At 39.8% G+C, this 18,895-nt stretch overlaps 1 protein-coding gene across 1 annotated transcript in view; it reads right to left on the bottom strand.

Moving 5' to 3' along the window:
* fhl5 (four and a half LIM domains 5) overlaps positions 1–18,869 on the bottom strand; it is a 33,696-nt gene extending 14,827 nt beyond the window's left edge. Inside the window, exon 1 of the mRNA XM_088626786.1 lies at positions 15,314–18,869. The gene's annotated coding sequence lies outside the window, so the exon portion shown is untranslated. The remainder of the gene's footprint in view (positions 1–15,313) is intronic.
* Between the last annotated feature and the right edge of the window lie 26 nt (positions 18,870–18,895).

Here is an 18,895-nt window from a genome sequence, read left to right as displayed (position 1 = left end):
CATCAGAAAAGCTAAATATACTGTAACTACAGAGTAAAACTGGAATCACACTATCATGACGATCGGGACACTTGGAATATGTGGAACTGAATCCGCACCATTACAGACTACAAAGCGAGACTCAGCAACACGACACACACCGCCTTTCCCCCCAATCAACTCAATTCATTTTACGCACGGTTCGAAGTCCATAACACAAAACCAGCTCAGAAAATGCCAGTAAACCAAGGGGGAACACCCACTGGCTGTCTCAAGAGCTGACGTGTACAAAAGTCTTTAAAATGACCAATCACGCAAAGCTCCTGGCCCCGATGCTATCCCTGGTCGCGTCCTGAAGGCCTGCGCAGATGAACAGATCATGGACATATTTAATCTCTCCCTCACTCAATGCACAGTCTCCTCTTGCTTCAAGAAAACCACCACCATCCCGATCCCCAAGAACTGCCTAAATGGCTACTGCTCCGTTGCCCTCACATCCATCATCATGAAGTGCTTCGAGCGGCCGATCAAAGCACACATCACCTCCTCCTTACTGCCTGACACCTTGGACCCGCTGCAATTTGCATATCGACAGAACAGATCAACCACAGCTCTTCACACTACCCTTTCACACCTAGATAAGAAAGGAACATATGTGAGAATGTTGTTTGTTGATTACAGCTCAGCATTCAACACCATTGTACCCTCAAGGTTTATCACCAAGCTCCAGGACCTTCTGTAGGACTAAGCTCCCCTCTCTGCAATTGTATCCTGGACTTTCTGACGGGCCAACCACAGGTAGTGAGAATAGGCACAAGTACATCCTCCACTCTGACTCTGAACTTAGGTGCCCCCCAGGGCTGCGTACTCAGCCCTCCCCTCTACTCCCTATTCACCCATGACTGTGTTGCCAGGAACAAAACAAGGTTGATTATTAAGTTTGTGGACGATACAACGATCATCGGCTTGATCACAAACGGTGATGAGTCCGCATACAGGGAGGAGGCAGAAACGCTGTCAGCATGGTGTTAGGACAACAACCTCTCTCTGAACACTAGCAAAACTAAGGAGTTGATCGTGGACTACAGGAAGCATCAAGGAATAGACCACGCACCCATTCACATCAGCGGGTCCACAGTGGATAGAGTCAACAGCTTCAAATTCCTAGGTGTCAACATCACAGACAATCTAACCTGGACCCACCACACCAACCTTGTAGCCAAGACAGCACAGCTGCGTCTGTTCTTTCTCCGCAGACTAAAGAAGTTCGGCATGCAGTTACACGTCCTGACCAATTTCTACACGTGCACCACTGAAAGCATCCTAACCAGCTGCATCACTGCCTGTGTGACCATTGTGGTTCCGCGTGGGCTCATGCCTTTGTCACTCCACCCTGCCAATTTGTCCCTCAACATCTGGGGCGCGAACCCAGGTCTCTGGTGTAATACAACAGGGAACAAGCCCCATGAGCTAAAGGAGATCTCCCTCAGCCCAGGCGGCTAAGGTCCCTGCTACTCACAGGGAGGGCGATGACGTCACCATGTGCAAACTAGCTCCTCTACACCTGGTATGGTAACTGTTATGTCCAAGAGTGCAAGGTACTCAAGAGAGTGGTGAAACTGGCACAAAACACTACCGGCTGTTCGCTTCCAAACATCGAGGATATCTACTCTGTTAGATGCCTCAAGAAGGCCAGGTCTATCTTTAGGGACCCCAGTCATCTTGACCACAACCTGTTCTCTCTACTGCAATCCGGAAAATGGTACCGGAGTATACAGACCAAGACCACAGGTCTCAAAACAACTTCTTCCCCCAGGCAGTTACACTGCTCAACAGCCAACCACAGCAGACGCCTGCAATTACCCAAATGGCTGCTGGAGAATAGGCAACCTCCTTGAACTGATACTGTAGGGTGTACTGGCGCCCTCCCGTCACTTGCACTCTCAGGACACATACGAACAGCGCTAAATACCTCCTATCATACCATATCTCCTTCTGTTACGTTCACACAATCTGCAAATTGTATTGTAAATTGCAATTGTGTAATTATTGTATCCTAATCTTAATCTAATCCATGTAAATTTCTGTCCTTCTTCTCTTCTATCCCTCTTTACGAGCTCACAGATAGAAGCATTTCATGGCCGACAACACAGCTGCATGCTGTTCTGTTCGTGCACTGATAAATAAACCTTGATTGATTGATTGATTGGATAAATGATGATCTGATAATGAACAAATGGATCCAATAAACATAAACTTTTCACATAACATGAGAAGACCTTGTGTGTGTATATGAGAAAGAGACTGTATTATGAGTGTAGATGGTAAAGAATTGAAAAAAGGAACGCTAAATTCATTCAATAAAAGTGAGTTAATGCTATGTTAGTCATCAGCTTTCACAGACACTGACCAGTGACCTTGAAATTTCTGGTGAACACAGAAAGCGGAGATAGAAAACAGGAACAGGAGTTCAGTTGCTGACACTTCACTGAGGAAAAGGAAAGATCATAGTTTCTTATTTCAAATAACAACAAAGTGATGCAAAAGAATCTCATTCAACCAGTTGACTAAGCACTAGTGATAACATATATGGTATACAGTACATGAGGCTCTTTTTTTACAGTGCCTATAGAAAGTCTACACCCTTGGATTTTTTCACATTTTATTGTATCACAGCATGGAACCATGATGTATTTAACTGATAATTTTTGCCACTCATGAACACAAAGTACTCTATAATGCCACAGTAAAAAAAATTCCATACATTTTACTAAATTAATTAAAAATAAAAAAAACAAAAATAATTGAATGCATAAGTATTCACCCCCTTGCTTTGACACACCTAAATTACCTCTGAAATAACCAACTCTCTTCTCCAAGTCACATAATTACTTGACTGGAGTCAAACTGTGTGCAGTTTAGGTGTTTCACATGATTTCAGATTAAATACACCTGAGTCTGGGAGCTTCCCCAGGAAACACTACTCCATGAAGGCAAAGGAACATTCCAAGCAGAACTGAGACAAGGTTCTTGAAAAATACCAGTCAGGGTAAGGATATAAGAAAATTTCCAAGGTATTGCATACACCTCGAAGCACAGTAAAGTCCATCATTAAAAAGCTGAGAAAATATGGAACAACCGTTAATCTGCCCAGAACTGAGTGTCTGGGCAGGAGGGGCCGTAGTAAGGGAGACCACCAAGAGTCATACTTATGCATTCAATTATTTTCTATTTTTTATGTTTAATTAATTTAATAAAATGTTTGGATGTTTTTTTCACTTTGATATTATAGAGTACTTTGTGTTCATGAGTGGCAAACATTCTCAGTTAAATACATCATGGTTCCATGCTGTAACACAATAAAATGCGAAAAAGTTCAAGGGAAGTGTAGACTTTCTATAGGCACTGTAGTTGTTTTACGTAAACCTTCAGTAACCTAAAAGCTTTGTGCAATTATATATAAACTTAAAAAAAACATTAATTTTAACATTAAAATGTCTCTGTAAATTTTTTATATGTCCCCAGGGGTGTTACATGAATGTGTTCATTTTTATTTCTTGTACTGTATAAACTGGTTATGGTGGCTACCGAATCTCAGGCCATCTGGCCCTATCATTTTTCAAGGGGATCAGAAGCCAATCTTTTTATAAATATAGCGCAGGAAGACCACCAGCCAAGGACATTAATCCTAGAAATACATAGAAAGGTCAGCTGCTGTTGATTTTTCAGCTGCTGTTGATTTCATCTTCATAAGTGAAGATGTTTTTAAGCTACTATGAATTCATACTCTATCACTATCATTTTTCATTAGATTCTTTGCATTAATCTTAGAATACAACAAGTTAACATAACCTTTTGATACTTTGATACCAGCCTTTTCGTGATTAATTGGAAATATACCATGTGGGTACAGATGCCTTCTTTTGGCATTTTTTTTTCATTTTAAGACAAATAGTGAATAAACAAAAGATTATTTCTTCCACAATAAACTGTATCATCTGAATAGTCCCCTCTATCTGCCAGTGGATCATCAACTTTCAAACAAACAAACGGCAATATGTGGATGGACTCTTACAGTATGTCAGTCTGCTTCTCTGTGAACACCAGTGTGCCTCAAGGTTGTGTTGTGGCCTCACTTACTTACTACTTATTTATAAATGACTGGACCTCCAGCGACCCCTCTGTCAAACTACTCAGGTTTGCAGATGACACCACTCTGGTGGGTCAGTGGGGGCGTGGTCCAGGCAAACAAATCAGAGGGAGTCCAGGGGGAAAACCAGGGCGAAGTCCAAAAAAACGTGAAATCCAGGAGGAGACGAAAACAAAACATAGTTAAAAGCCGGAACGGGATCTGGTGCAAGGACAGGGAATTAAAACGATTAATGGGACCAGGCGCTCCAAGCGCAGGACTCGGCTGGTTCAGGACGCCGATAGGAGGCCTATGCCCTCTAGCCGCGAATGTAGGGCGACTTGGTGGTAGGCGGGCCTCCGGGCATCCGTCTTCCAATGCAGAGCCCAGCATACAGTGAGCGTCTGGCTTTTGTAGGGAAAGGCTGGAAGAGGGAGGAGGTGTACAAAATCAACTAAAATGTGAAAGAGCTGGAGCATCCTTAAGGGGAAGGATTACAAATGTGACAAACCATCTCAAAACAGTGGAATTGACTTTTGGAAAAATCCTCCAAAACACATCCCCCTAGAATCAACAAGGTCTTATTGAGTATGGTGGAGTGGTTCAAGATTCTAGGAATAACCATCTCTAACACCCTCAGATGGGATGCAAATGTTATCAGCAATACGAAGAAAGTGCTCCAGAAAGTGTATTTCCTGCGTCAGCTGAAAAATCTCAGTGTTTTCCAGCCCATTTATTTTTACCGAGCCATTGCTGAGAGCTTTCCCACAGCCTATACAGATGTTTGATTTGGCAAATTCTCTGGATTCTTTTTTTTAGACTCTAATTCTCTCAAACTCTAGAGGAAAATTGCAATGCATTGTCCCCTGTGCAGAGAGTCATCGGCTGCCATTATCCATCTACTGAAGACCTGTTTAACTCAGACTAAAGATGCGAGCAGATAAGATTGGCGATCCTCATCCAGGACACCATCTACTTCAAAACCTTGCCCCAGGATAATGCTACCGGTCAATCAAAAAAAATGCCTGGCACCCAAACAGCTTCTTCCCCACAACTGTCACCCTGCTTAACCAAAACACATGAATACAGGGCATGGTGTGTATATAATTGTGGACCTGTGCATACTCTGTGTGTGTAATATATACAGTATGTATTATTGAATAGTTTCTGTTTCTGCATCAAGACACCAGTCCTTATACCGTACATGTAATGTAAAGTGATTCTGATTTTGATATGTCTGAAAGGTGGCTTAGGAACCGTCCTGTGTCTATGTGAACAGAGTATGGTGATGTTACCACTTTGCATAAAGGACAAATTTATCCCACAGTAAGAAGGCTTTCTTAACTTAAAATAATTGAAAGGCATAGGGACTAATGACACTGTTGCCCCCTTAGAAGTACAGGAAAGGAAGATTGTATAGTACAAGCCACCACTCCTTCCCAATACATTCAGCTTCCTCTGTTGATATCTCTCCCTTCAAGAGCACAGAAATACCCCCCAAAAAATCATTTTTTTCCTTTACATTATACTTTATCATAAATATTGAATTTCAAAGTATCCATAAGCAGGGAGAGAAGATGCTGAGAATATTGCTCGATGGGGATAATAGCAAATTCACAGTATTTTTATACGCTTTTGACATTAATAGTGAAGTTTCAACATCTCTTCCTGCAGTGTATTTTACTCACTATAGATTCATGGTTTACTTTAAAAAGCCGTCTTAATCAGGGGCCCTGGTGGAGCTATAGAGGGAGAAGCCAGTGTGATTAGATTCTACAGTATATACTGTATAGTGAATATAAACAGTGTAAGTTTTAGTTATTATATAATACCAATCGTAGTTCAGTTGTATTTATAATACATTGAATGTCGGTCTTTCTCATGGGACATTCAAAATATTCTCTCACCATTTGCTTGAAAGTTTTTCTTGAAATAAAATCTGGCAAAGGCCAGAGTTAGATCTGGGATTGGGTAACAGTATGGGTATAACATTTAACTAAAACTTACTTATCCTACTTAATTGACAAGACTTACATCTAAGATCACACAAAGGTCTGTGGGAAATATTTTGATTGTGGTATTTTGCTTATTACAAAATAAAGTTTTATGGGAAAAAGTCAAGAGGAACAAAAACAGAAATCCTGGTAATTTTTAAAATTAGCCTCCAGTCATCAAAACAATACCTAAAGTATCAAAAGACATACTGTATAGGACATAGAGCTAGGTTCACAGCTCACATACAGTATGACTTCTAAAACAGTTCTACAGGTGTCAAGATTTGATTTGCTAAAACAGACTTCATAGTCAAGCACAAATTGATTGTTATGGGAACTCTGAAACATTCCATTCGAGCATTCGCACACGTCCTTTTTGGCAAGCTTCGTAGAAAGGGACATTGGTAGTCCTCAAAAAACAATAACATCTTCTTAAATAGTGGGAAGAGAAAATTTACCTCAAACACATGGGTCTGACCATACCTGGTGAGCTTTCAAACCACTGTCATTATGCTATAAATCTTACTGGCTCGATACCATATTTGGATTCTGGTATTTGATTGCAGCATGCCCTAGTTTGTCAGGAAGATTACATTTATGGAGCAATTAATCTGGGCATTACATTTCAAGATTACTGCTCTAAATACTAGAAAAAAATCACAATTCCTTCAGGAAATCTGGGGTTTTACAAGCACTGAGCCCTGAGGAGGAGGGACATTTTTGCAAAAGAGATTAAGACAAACAATCATAAAATACAGTACAGGTAAGAACAATGCAGTGTTCTGCAATATTAAAGATGTTGTTTATGCAATCTGAGCATCAAAAGAAAGTTATCATTTCAGACCACAAGCATTATCAGTGATCAATATTCAGCATCATCAGGAGGAGAGTTTCTAATGTGACCTAATGCGAAAGTCACATTCCACTGTTGAAAGAAATATAAGCTGTAACGCTGTGAAGCATGCTTTCACCAGGTTAAAGATGTTGTATTGTGGGATTTTGATGCTGGTTTTAACATTTCTCTGTGGGGTTGAATGACACACGGTGTCCCACCTCAACCCACTGCATTTTATGATACTCCCTTCTCTTTAAGGGAAGGTCACTGTAAATCAATCTTTAAAGATACTGAGTAATCATCTTCATCCCACGTTGCAGCATTTCTTTCCTGCCTGGAGGGGTGTCTTCCAGGATGATGACCCCATCCACAGAGCATGTGTGGTCGCCCAGTGTTTCGATGAGTGCACGACACTGATGTTAGGGTGGGATATTCTGTAACCACACCTGAGGCAGTCTTATTTTCCATCTTCATCAACCAGGCAGAAATTGATTGACTTTCTTGAGGAAGAATGGTGCCCCATCCCTCCAGCAAAATTCCAGATACAGGTAGACACTATGCCACAGAACGTACAGGCCATACTGCTGGTCCAGCACCCTTTCAAATGACTTTATATTAGTGAAAGAGCACAATTTTTTTTGTCCACTCCAGTACATGAAAATGAATATTTCACTCGGGTGTTTATACCAAGGAAGAAATTCACAACACATGCCTGGCTGAGGAAAGACGAAGTTTCCAAATGAGATGAGGCAGAAGTGTTAAAGTGACTAGAAGCACTTAAAAAATCTTCAGGGCCAGAGAGTATTCTACAAACTGTCATTAAGGAAACAAAATATCTTACTCAATTCCCAAATGTCTTCCACCCCGAGGAATACCTCTTCACTGGAAAATTGTTAATGTAAAAACCATCCATGACATGAGAAAGCTAGACTAGCCTCTCCTCACTTTGAAGTCATGGATATGATAATTATAACTAGAAGACCATCTGTATGACAATGGCAATCCATGGGTTAGGTTAGGTAGCATGGACTTTGAAAAGATACAATTAAACAGGGGTGTCACTAGGCATAGTCTGTGTCTCTTCACTGGCTGATAATGGCTACATTGTACAGAATGTAAAGTGGTTATGTCATTTACATATTGGTACTGTATAACTAGTGTAACCACCCCCACTACTTGCCAGTAGGTAATGCTTAACTAACGTGACTTCTTTGAACTAGGTAAAGCAGTAATAGATAGAAACAAAGCATATTAAATTGTCTACTTAGATTTTTAGAAGGCATTCAATAAAGTTTCTCATAAAAGCTTAAGAAGCTTGAATATTAAATTACAGGCAGTAGACATTCAAGAAAAAATATATGTATTTGTCACAAAGAGAAAGCAGAGTGCATAGGTCTCTTCTGCCAGTACATAACCTCTGCCTCATGATGGTGTTTGCAGTACAGTATGTTCATGCAGCAACATCCAGAAACCAAACACCTTGAAGCCAAAGGCTGAAGTTTGCTGGATCCCGGGAAGCATAAATATGGTTTACGGACTGTCAAAGACTAAGGGAGTTAACCCTCATATAAAATTAGTGTGGCCCCAATAGGCAACTGGTGAACTTAGGCTTCCCATGGAGTGGAATCAGACTTTACCTGAAATTAGACTGTGAGGTTGTGAAAGTGGCCTAGATGATTGGTTTGTCTGAGAGTTCAAATGCTACAGCATTCCACAGTGAGAACCCTTCAACAATAGGGGAAAAAGATGAGGGGTTACACATCTTACAGTAGGTGCATAGCCACTGTGGGTTGCCTCTCACAGTGAGAAAGATCACTGCATCCCACTAGTAAAAGTATTGAATTGACATTCTCTGACTGCTTGGAGACAAGAGATTCTAAATATTCTACGTCATTCTAAATATAAGTTATGCATTCTCAGTATTGTTATGATATTACAGTGAGATGCAAACAACTTACAACTGCCAAGAAAGGAAACTCAATAACTTCCATCTCTGCTGCCTTTGTCAAAGCTTGCCATTTAGTAGATGGATAAAGTTTCAAGTACTGAAGTCTTCAACAGGGCAAACATGTCAAGCCTCCCAACACCCCCTCATGTAGGGATGGTTTTACTGGCTCAAAGGACGCATCTCCAGGGAGCTGCAATATGTGCAAGTTGCTGAAGCCAAGAGACAAACAACGCAGACCTCTGGTGTCAGGATGCCTGTGAGTGTGACATGAAAGCTTGCAGCGTCAGTATTGTTCCATGTGAAGCAGTGGCAAGCACCGGTGACAGATGGTGTTACCAGCTCTGGGACAGTGTGCCATCTATGTGAGTTTACAGTGGTCAGAACAGCTGCACAGTAGGGGTGCCAATGAGAAAAAATCAGTACCAACTCAAACAGATGCAGTGCTTGCAGCATGCTCTGTCATTCACAAAGTGACTTACTGTATCAGTCAACAAAAAAATGCATCCAAGATTAACGTTGTCACTTATGCAATGGAAAGTTGCTGATGATTGTGGAGTCAAAAGAAGTGCAGCAGCTGCTTCTATTTACAACATAAAACACCTCTGTAATAAGAAACAAACCGTCTGACTTCTGTTGAAAAGACAAATTGCACCTTTGGGTAAGATCAAGTGTACCTATAGGGGGTAAGAGGAGCACTATCAGTAAATCTGCTCAACAGGTTTCAGAAAACTGACACATACTGTACTAGTCCTTAGAATCACGTACTCCCTCAGAACTAGATATCTGCCTGGGGACGTCAGATTAAGAATCATTGTGGGAAAGTGTATGATCTTGCAAAACACTATACCCCTTCTGGAATATCGAAGAGCCCACATAAACCTGGCCTCTACCGGCATTGAAGGAGGGGTGTAACAAGAATTTTAAAAGTTCAAGGTATCTAAATGGAAGCATAATGAGGTATCCAGTGAATTGGAATTCTTTCTTGACATGTAATATTGTCTAATACTGATGGACAGATGGCATTGCCTCCAACTACTGTTTCTATAACAAACCACAAACAGCAACGTATGGTAATAAATATACTGTAATCTTCTACTGTATATTTATTCTGTAGTCTGCAGGATATACAGAATGCCGGTACAAATTTCAAAAGCATCCATGCTTACAGTGCCTTTCATAGATATTAGTAGTATGTTTTAGGTAAAAATAAATACACATACAGGACATATTGAACTCAATATTAGTCCTTATAATTTTCTAAAATAATGTAAAAGACAGATACTGAGGCTGATGTTATAATGTTAATACATTTCTCCATCAATTTTGGATAAGCAGTTTATTCTGAAGGCTGTAAAGGGCTATACAAAAAGTAAAATTAATGTGCCATGATTTCCTCATAACATTTCTATAACTATTTATATAAATATACTGCAACCTGTTCCTGGTACAGTACAGGTTTCTATTCTGACAGGGTCAAAACCCTAAATATAGATGCGAGAAACCATGAAATCCTGACTGACAAAAAAGCAGTCATAGGCAGGTGATGGTAGGTAAGGTGATGACCAAGCTAGTTAATTTTGGGGCCGGTAATTTAAAAATGACCAAAAAACTCTTGTTAAAATCAAGTGCTGAAGCAACAATAAATGATGACAATCTAAGGTATGCATGCTTCTCAACAACAAAACAAACAAGAAAATGTTAAGGATGTAATATTCCTTTTTAGTATTGTATTTAGTATTCCCGCAACAGCACTCGCAGGTTTCTTTCTCAGTCACAGCAGATGGTTCTTTTATCCAGTTGGCCAAACATAAACAGACTGGTATGACTGGTTAACAGATCCCTCACATGTAATGCAGGGGACTCCCTGTTCTTTGGCCATAGCTGACCTACAGTACATCCTTGTGTTTAACAGAAAATGACGGTTGTAGCTTTACTCTCAACTATGTGAGCTGAGGTGTTTTTTTTTGTTATTATGTGTTCATGTTAATGAATTCTTGTGATTTAATTTAGATTATTTCTCTAACAATGACATAAAGCAAAAAATTTGTTTGACAAAATCTATGATGTTACTGAGTGTAGTTAACAGGTGCGATTAGTCTTATATTTAATGCAGTCTCACCTTTTCCTTACATAATTCTGAAGTCCATTGTTTTGTTTTTCTTCTAGAAGTGTTTTTGAGGGGTTGTACTGTAAGTCTGCAAACTGTCAGCCTACAGGTGATGAATAACCTTGCTATTGCAATTCCAAAGGCATGAGTATTTCAGTACATCAACTTTGCAAAGCTCCTGTGTCATTCAGCGCCCATCCATCAACCAGAACTACATTAAAACACAGCAGTGCTACCAGCTGACAGGAAGAACCTGTGTTTGACCCCAACCCGTACTGCCAGGTGTAACCTATCTGAGGAGTTGCCCTTTCTACCACAAGCGGATGTTAAAGCAGATCCATAAAACTGCTGTCTCGTCAGTTCACTCAGAGCTAGCAGTATCTGATGCAAAAGCTCCTTCTAAGGTAACCTCAAGATAACTTTGTACAAGCTACATGACTGCATGTGAGGAAGCAAATGAGTAGAGGCAGATAAAAGAAGCATTTCTAAGTAGCTACAGCAGCCGAGATAACTTGCATAACTAATAGACTACAGTCAGAGTAAGATAAAGAACATACTGTATATGAGAAAAGGTTGCCATGCCTTTAGAAACATCTCCCTGGCACCCCTAAGTGTAATATCAAGATCAGTTCATGATTATTTGTCGTTCCAGCCATATACAAGTATACAGTGGAAATATCTCCTGGTCCTCCTGGTCCACGGTGCAAATATAGACAGGACTGACAGGACACTGACATAGACATTGTAGACAGGATACACATAATGCAAAGTGCAAATTACTAAGGTAAATATGTAATACAATATACACAAAAACACTAGGGGGATTTAAACCCTGTTTCTGGAATTGGAGTGGGTGCAAGTAGATTCCAGGGTGCTGAGGAGCCTGATAGCATGCGGAAAAAACTTTTACAGAGTCTGGTGGAGCTAGCCCACACACTGCGATATCTTTTTCCAGATGGTATGAGGGCAAAGAGTTTATGGAAGGGGTGGGAGGGGGTCATTTACTATAATGGAGGCCGCTGTATGCAGCGTTTGCAGCGTAGATGACAGAAATGGAAGGGAGGGAGGCTCCAATGCTGTTTTCAGCTGTTTCCACAATTTGTTGCAGGGTCTTGCGGTCTGAAGCATTGCAATTCCCAAACCAAATAGTGATACAGCTGGTCAAGGTGCTCTCAATGGTGCTTCTGTGAAATGTGGTAAGAATGGGGAAGGTTTGCCCTCCTCAGTCACTGCAGGACATTGTGATGCTGCTGTGCTTTCTTGGCTAGGGAGGTGGTATTGAGGGACCAAGTGAAGTCATCTGTAACGTGTACACCAATAAACTTGGTGCTTCTAACTGTCTCCACAGCCGTTGATGTACAGTGGGAAGCTAGCAGCACGGGCCCTCCTGAAGTCAATGATTATGATGTCAATGATATACATTTTCCAATTTTAAATAATACAAAAATGTTTAAATCAGCTTGTATAAGAAGGGTAGATAGCCTACTTCTATGCCAGAAAAATTAAGCAACCTGCCAGCAGGGTGGCAAAGGCTAAGGTGTCAGCTTGTGATATAGTTATACTGGCCTTGTCAGGCAAAACTCCAATGCTAGCTGGCACACGGGAAGGCAAAATATCTATTTCCAAAACTGCTGAGAGGGTTTCAAAAACAGACAACCAAAATGGGAGCAGACTGTCTGAGCCCCAACACGTATGAAACAGCAAAGCCAGTTCTTAACTATATTGATCACAGATAGTGCTTACATCAGGGTATTCTCTCGATTGGGATCCCTCCTCTTAAGGGCGCTCTGACCCTTTTGTATTTTAGTTGATTATGTGTACCTGCCTCCTGTTTTGTTTCTCATTATTTAAGCCTGGCGCTCTCACTATTCCTGGCTCAGTATGGACGCCCAGAAGCCCGTCTACCAGTGGGTCCAGGGGAGACCTGATGGCATAGGCTTCACCCCAGCATCCTGACCGTCTGAGTCTGGGGCTCGGAGCGCCTGGCCTCGTTATCCTGGCTTTATTCCCTGTCCCTGTTTCAGGTCCCGTTCCTGATTTTAACCTTGTTTGTTTCATTTTGGATGAATCACCCGGTTTTGGACTTTAGACAGCGCCCCGGATTTCCCCCTTGGACTGTTTGGACTTGTTTGCCTGCGCCACGCCCCCTAAGCACTGGATCACCGCTGTCACACCCCCCTGTCTGTCAACCCGTCCTGATCCTTTACGTCTCTTCCCTGTTGTCCTTCTCCACTTACTTCCGGATTATACCGTCTGCATAGGGTCCTGAACTACGCTTCACGGGAGCCTGGACATACAGGTATGTTTTAGAACATTTGACTTTTGATGGATATAAATGGTGAGTAATTTTGAATTAACTCATGCTCAGGACAGACTGATAAGGAAAGTTCTGTCTTTAGAAGAGACTCCCACACATCATCGAAGAGCTAATGATCTGTTTTCTGCTTTCCAGCATTTTCTTTATTGGGAATAGAGACAGACATTGCCTGGGGAGAACAGCACTTAGTTGTTTTCTACAATTGTACTCCCACCAGGATTAAGGTTGTGTAGGGAATCAATACAGTATGTGATTCAGGTAGAAAGTGGAGAAAAGTGTAGGTTTTATGTTGTGCACAGTCCAGACTTTGAGGATGGACAAAAAATGATGTTCATCGGACTCAAGTGTGGATAGTAGGGAATCCACAAAATTACTGTCACATTCTCATCTTGCAAGAAATCGTAACTGGAGCACCTTGAGGATCCATGTCACATGGAAGGATGTCACATCAGCAAGCAATGATCCCAGATAATGGCATACTGCCCTCAACAAACACAGAGTTCTGCAGTGATTCACGGCAAAACTCTTGGACCTCCCCATAACAATTGACTTAACATTGTGTGTCTGCGCTACACTAACAGTACTTACAGCTGACAAGGACCTAAACACAAAACCTTAATTAATTTCTAAAGAGCACACAGCTGCACTGCTGGTGACTGCTCCTGAAGTGACTTAGTCCAGTCTATAACATACTGATGCAAAAGTGTGTTGTTCTCTTGCTAATGATAGTTAATTTCTGTGATTTTCACCAGGTTTGAAATTCAGCAGGTTAAATTACCTCAGCATCTATGTCCATTCAAGACCCTAAAGAGACGATTCAGTGCTTTAAACAGGTTAGTGCCTAATGGTGTCAAATTATGTCACATTTAATCAATACACAAAATCTGTATAATTGATTTTCAGTTATTAGTTTCTTTAAAAGCTCAGAATATATCATATATATAGATATAAACATTAATTTCTCCAGCTAATGCCAAGACACATTAATATTTCAAATGAACTGTAGAAAAAAATAAACAGAAAAAAGACCATTCTTTATTTTTTGTAGCACCCTTTGAGGCAGAAAATTCTCAAGGCACCACATATAAATAAAACATAAAAAGTACAGTAAACAGAAAAATAATAATTTTGAACAGAATCACTTTGCTTGTTGCAAAGTGGTATAGAAATTAAACAATTTCCATAGTATATAAACTAAAGGTGAAAAATCTAAATAAGATGTAGCTTCTGTAAAATTGAGATTTGACCACGTTTGATCATGTTACTTTCGCATTTTTAATAATGTTCTAAACATTATTTCGTCAGCAGCTGAGCCTGAGAACATTCGTTGTTTTTAGAATCCTACCTCTCCACAGTAAGATAACTGAAATACACATCACACTGATTTCAGAAATGTAACAGCCAGCACTCATAGTTAGGGTTACTAAGGATACAAGCACAGCATCCAATCACAGCTCTCCTCTGGAGATAATAATCTGTCTGAGAAGCAGAAAGTGCACTTAGCCACACTTCAAAGGCAACATACAGGGTTTTGAAAGCAACTTGATTTTAAAATCCACCTTACATAAATTACAGCAAATCCAGTATTCCTGAAATTTCCTTCATATAAAGTTTCAGTATTAAAGATATTTGGAAACTAGAGGTGCGTGTCTACATATTTTTTTCTGCAACATTAAAATCCAAATCACCCCTAAGAAATTCAAATTACTAAAAACTGTAAGAGACAAAACCTTTCTAGTATTAATCACTTTAACATTTGTCTTTTTTGAAACATCAAAATTGATCTTTGTCTTTTGTACCAAGTGTTGAATATACAGCCCTTATGGTTTTTTAATTCGCTGCGTAAAAAAAAAAACATCAGTTAAAATGTCATAGATCACAGATTGCAACAAATCTTTATCAAAACACACAGTCACAATTCTTGATTTGAACACGTTGTCTTCAAAGCAAGAAAGTGTCCGATTAAACAAAAAAAACAAAAAAAAACATGAAGATTGAACTTACCTCAAAATTGTAATACCGAAAAGAGATATAAAGGAAAAAAAAAAGATTTTAAAAAGTATTCCTTGAGCTGCTGAAACTCAACACAGAACAAAATTTCTGAATAAAAACAATTATCACAGTTTGAGCTGTGACTCTTACTGAGCCAGTCAACAACGTACTGTACATATGTGAGGTACTGTATCTGTCACTAAATGTAGAATTATTGAATGTTTCCACTGATTTAGACAATGTTAAATAAATACGCCGAGAAAGCCTCCCAGCCCAAGCATGTGGGCGAGATCCCAAAGCAGTGGGTTCGGAGAAGTGTGGTTGCAGAAGAAATGACAGGAATGCAGGGTCTAACAGGAGCTCACACACAAATGGGAAGACGTTGTTCCTCAAAATCTCTCTGCAGTCAGCCTGCCTTTAAAAATCACAACTCCTGTTTTTTGTTTTTTAAACTACTGATCACCCTTCAAGAGATTAGGTTCTTGGATCAGTTAACTGCCCACTACCAAATGGGCTAAACAGTCTGAATTGCCTCATCTTGTTTGTAGACCTTCTTATACCCTTCTTATATGTGAAAGAGTTCATATGCTTCCTCTAAAATTATGCACATTTACAGAAAAATGTAAAACAAAAGTGGAATAATAAAGTTACATATTTAGAGCATTATTTTTTTTCTTAAACTGTGCCTTTAGAAAGTCTACACCTTAAAATGTTCACCTTTTGTTCCCTTAAAACATTTTATTCCGTAAAACAGAATAAAATTCATTATTTTTTCATTTATCTCCACATCCCACCCACAACTTCCTTGTGAAAAAAATATTTTAGAAAAATAAAAATAACAGAAATAGCTTGTTTGGAAAAAATGCCCACCTCCTTTTAATGCTTAATTGGATCATGTTTTACCAAATGCCTTCAAAATCACACACAAAGTTAACTGGCCTCTGACTGTGTTAAACTGTAGAGATTCATATGACTTCAGGATAAATTCAGCAGGTTCGCTCTGCTGAGTAGTGCATTTCAAAGACAAGACTGAACCTTGAGCACAAAGGAGCTTTCAAAAGAACAACAGGACAAAATTGTGGAAAAGGCACAAATCAGGGGGTTGGGTATAAAATGGTCCTTAAGATCCCTTGGAACACAGTCAAGGTGATTATAAAGAAGTGGAAGGTGGATGGAATCACCGAGACCCTGCCTAGATGATGACAATGATTTTTACACTTACATACTGTAGCTCTTTTGTGGACACTCCACTCAAAGTGCTTGATAGGTAATGGACTGTAAATGTACAGGTAATGGGGACTCCTCTCCACCACCATCAATGTGTCCCCACCTGAATAATGCGATGGCTGCCAAAGTGTGCCAGTATGTTCACCACACATAGGTTATCAGTGTGGAGGAGAGCAGCATAAAAAAGTCAGTTCATACAGTAGATGGGGATTCCAATATTCCAGTAAATTCCAATATTCTTCCAATAACTGTAACTTGGAGGGATGGAGGCTTATCCTATTATGATATTTCAGGTTTGTGTGTTTCCATCCATTTTCTAACCACTTAATCCAATTCAGGGTTTCAGAGCCTCCGTAAGTAATGGGAGCAAGCTGGGTACTCCCTGGACAGGACTCAGGTCCACTGCAGGTGTGCAATAATCAAAATTATAATATTTTAAATAGAGTTAATCTAATTTAGCAAAATAAACATCTGAATAAACAGCTGGAAAGATTATCTAGTTCTCTACATGAAATTTAAGAAATGTATCTTTAAGTGAGAATATTGCATATCTAAAAAACAGTAAACACATTTCAACACTGGGATCTGGATAAAAACGTACTGCTGTAATGACATTATTACTTTCCATGCTTATTACATAACCTGCTCACACAAACCCTATCCTACCAGCCCTGTATCCCAGTAATTGTACTCTGCACACCTGGAAATAACTTCACGTAAACACAAAACTAGTCACAGAACTTAATGAATGCTTCATTTTAAAAATAATGACAAAAAAAGTTTTAGCATACAAATTGGAGATGAAATAAATATTAAAAAGGAACAGGTAGCAGGTTAATTCCTTGCTGAAAAGAAAAGAAACCCAACATTTAGGCTGTGGAGCCTTCTTCCCTGTTCCTTTGCAGCCTACGCGTGCTGACGCAGCTACCTACTTAAATATTAAAAATATCTTTAGGCGTACTCAAATCACCCTATAAAAATACATTCACAAATGTCAATTTAGACCCAGTTTGTTTGTGTAATACTATGTATAATATGAGGGTTATATTGCTCCAAAGTGGCACACTAGGTAAATCCACAGTGGAAAAACTTCATAGCTAACCTAAAAAACAGGGAGACATGAATGTGGCCATGTAGCCTTCCCAAAGACTTAGAGAGCAGGGAAGGTGTGCCCATTGTGTCTAACAATCAGCTGCAAAAACAACAAACAGTGCTAGTGCCTTTTGAAACTAATAAAAACGGCAGGTTTGAAGTTAGCTGTGCAACTAAAAATAACTAGTGCCACATCATTGGATCCCGCCAATAAAAATAAAGAAAAACTAAACTAACACATGAGGAGGCCTGTGCACGTGCCCCTTGCATTAGAACCCCATCAGTATGCTAGCAGCATTGGGCCTTATAGGAATCAGTCCTGATCAGAGGAGTGGTGGAAATGCTGTTCGTGCCACTGCACACCCAGCCAGCACAGGGAGCTTGTGATGTCAAATTGCCGACTCAAACCCTGGTGCCATGTGGTAAACTGAAGATTCCTGATCATCTCCAGCATAAACCAGTGATGTCTCAGTTATAGGACTCAACCTGAGCTCAACTATGTGGTTCAGTAACTTGAAGGTGTCTAAAATCCTGTTCATTTTTATTGCTTGATCTGTTTACAGGGGAAAGCTAAATTATCCACCATTATCAGTAAGCAGACTTACATACTATTATTACAAACATTCATTTCTAGTGTCTGAATAGCCTGCTTTTTTTTTCAAAAATACTTTTCCGGCTAGTGTTTTAACAATCAAGCACACATTCTTTTAATGTTTTTAAAATGTTTCCATCTGGTGCAGGTAAAAGAAGAACAAGGGTCAGAAAACAAAAATTGAATACATCAGCCAAAAAACTATTCCATTGCAACCACCAGGCAACACGAACAAAAAAGGCTGGATAGGAACTTGTTCAAAAATGCACTGAGAGGAAATATGTAGAATGAAAATGATAAAAATAACATTTAAATACAATCTGAAAGGGTCTCAAGGTTTGGAAATCATAAAGGGCACACAAGATCATGCGAATGGAGACTATTTATAGCCAAATTACAGCCTGCTCTCCATTCATACACTTCATTATGTGCTCCGAGAGCTGTTCTGTTTAAAATTGTACACTTCTGTTTCTCTATAATGACTAGTTCCACATTTCCCTGAGTGAATCAAATTTAAAGAATAATCAATGTCGAGAGATGTCTCCTGGTGGCTGTTTCCCTTTTTGTAAGGTGAGGGCTGTCAAAAGGAGACTTCTCAAATCATTTTTAAGTGGAATCATATGAGTCTTGTTCATTTTTTCCTCCCTTACCAACAGGAGCACGGCTTTCAAAACATTTGCCTC

The sequence above is a fragment of the Lepisosteus platostomus genome, chromosome 3, assembly GCF_059453375.1.
Source record: "Lepisosteus platostomus isolate fLepPlt1 chromosome 3, fLepPlt1.hap1, whole genome shotgun sequence".
Classification (NCBI taxonomy): Eukaryota; Metazoa; Chordata; class Actinopteri; order Semionotiformes; family Lepisosteidae; genus Lepisosteus; species Lepisosteus platostomus.
The sequence above is the reverse complement of the archived record's forward strand: the minus strand, read 5'-3'. Positions and strand labels throughout refer to the sequence as shown.